Here is a 2,258-nt window from a genome sequence, read left to right as displayed (position 1 = left end):
GAAGCGGCTCCTGGAGACCTTGGTCCTAGGCACGTCCACCCGCACAATCCCGTCCAAGACAGCCGGGAGAACCCCTGTGGTCGGGGTAACCGGAGTGTTGGTATCTCCTGCCTCGGTTGGTTTGGCGGTCAACCATGGCAGAGGGACGTCCTGGTAAGTGTAGCGCAAGGCCAGCGTGTCGAGGCAGTCACGGACGTGGACACGGACAAGGCGGGCCTCCTCGTCGTAAAACAGAAAGTTACTGTCAAGCCAGTCGGTGTCGGTGAAGTCGGTGTGGCCAAGGCAGCGCCAGACATTCCACATGCGGTCGACGTTGCCGTGGTGCGCGAAGAAGACCGGGTCGCGTGCCGCGGAGTACAAGTTGCCCATGTCTTCGCTGGGCTCCTTCGACTCACCGGTCCAGTCGTGGACTGTGTTGTGTGGCTCGCACTCGATGGTACCTGGGCCTCGCGGTTCTTCGCCAGCGCGGCATGACGTCCCCAGGAATAGCTCAGTCTTCTTGGCCCCAGCAATCATCTGACAGACATATTTTGTGTGTTATTTAATTACAAAGGAGGTTAACTACTACTCCCTCCGTCCACTGGTAAAAAATGTCTTATATTATGGGACGGAGGGAGTAGTAGTGTGCAGATTTGAAGAGATGTTTATAGCTCATTAATACGTAGGTTTTTGTTTCATATACTTGCCTGACGGTACATGAGCTTGAGGTTCAGATTGATCGGGTCTTCTGTTGTGATCTTGTGGTCGGTCCCGGAGTGGTAGTCTTTGTGGTTGTAGTCGAGGTTGACAATGGCCGGTGGCAGGTGCACGGGGTTACGCTTAGAGTCATAGAGTGGCGAAGACTCACTGGTGTACATCACCGGGAGGGTCATGCCGTGGGGCGCGTCCCAGTTCCAAAAGGGCAGTGCAAAGGTGTGGTCGTCGATGAGATTACCAAGGATCCTCTCCTAGAAATAGAGGTACAACCTATGTCAAGTTACGCTCATCAATGCATGGAGTGACACGCACGTTAATTAATTTGGCGCGAACCGAAATACAGGGATGTCTACCTGTGCCATGGGAAGAAGAGCCAGGACCTGTGTATGTCGATCTTCAGTTTCGGGTAGCCGATCTGTTCATATGCGCCCTCGCAGTATGCGCAGTGCACGTGCCACTGCTGCGAGAAGCTGCGAGGGTCATCATCGGGCAGCTCCTTCATGAGCTTCACGGCTCTCTCATACTTAGCCAGGTAGTTGCGGTCTACCAGGTGGGCCGCTGGCCGAACACGGAGCGGCGAGGAGAGCGGGGGCAGCTTGAAGTCGAGGATTGGGATTCTGTCGTCGTACTTGGGGGGGCAGCACTTGGTGTCTTTTACTTGGGGAACCTTGTCGGGATCATCGATCGGCTGGCAGTTGCCAAAGTCCGGTGACTGGATGGGCTTCGCAAGTGCGCCACGGAGCTCGGATAGGCCCGCCGTCGCAACTCCGCCCGCAAGGCGGAGGAGCACGTCACGGCGGCCATCGGTGGCCTTGCACGACAGTATATAGCTCGCTTTCTTGGACCGGTGGAGTGGAAGGATGAGCCCAAGGGCTTGGAGGCTGCTTGGCATAGCACTCAACTGCACCTTGGTACTCTCCATTTTGGCTTGTGATCACCAAGTAATGGTCTATGTTATATATAGCGCGGCTCGTGCAACTGACTGGCAATGATACTAGCTGTTAGGAGTAATAATTTTGCTCTGAAGCCCGACTCCTTGAGTGACGCACGTCATCTTTCTTCGGCAGCATCATGACGTGCCCTATGTTCACGCCAGCAATGTGCAACTCATCCTACTCAACTAGTGGTTGGGCGCCTCTCTGTGACGCCGCTTGAGACGAAGTTGTGTGCACGTTTTCACTTAAAAAAATACGTCGAGTCCTTGACTCTGTCAATAAAAATATTTTAAAAAATCTTTACTTCCAACTAGAAAAATAAGTAAAAAGAAAAGGAACAAATCACCAACGCAGTAAACTAGGGAGTGCCAGCTTGCGTAGCCCTTCATTTACAAAAAATTGTGAGGTCATCACCTCCATCTAAAATGGAAAATACTTTTTAAAAAATTCACACCGCCATCTAAAAACAATATCCCAAAAGTATTTTCACCTAAGTAAAAAAACATTAAAAAAATTCCCCACCTTCATCTAAAAATAATATCCCAAAAGGTTTTTCACCATGGCAAACGAGCTTGCCCCACGTGGCATAGCTGGTTGGCCGCCCTTCACGCGATGCTTAATGGGTTT

The 2,258-nt window shown here is 51.8% G+C and overlaps 1 pseudogene; it reads right to left on the bottom strand.

Moving 5' to 3' along the window:
• Positions 1-8: 8 nt before the first annotated feature.
• LOC119346119 lies at positions 9-1,618 on the bottom strand (annotated as a pseudogene).
• Between the last annotated feature and the right edge of the window lie 640 nt (positions 1,619-2,258).

The sequence above is a fragment of the Triticum dicoccoides genome, unplaced genomic scaffold (assembly GCF_002162155.2).
Source record: "Triticum dicoccoides isolate Atlit2015 ecotype Zavitan unplaced genomic scaffold, WEW_v2.0 scaffold40284, whole genome shotgun sequence".
NCBI classification, from domain to species: domain Eukaryota; kingdom Viridiplantae; phylum Streptophyta; class Magnoliopsida; order Poales; family Poaceae; genus Triticum; species Triticum dicoccoides.
Note: the sequence above shows the minus strand (reverse complement) of the source record. Positions and strands in the feature narration are given on the sequence as shown.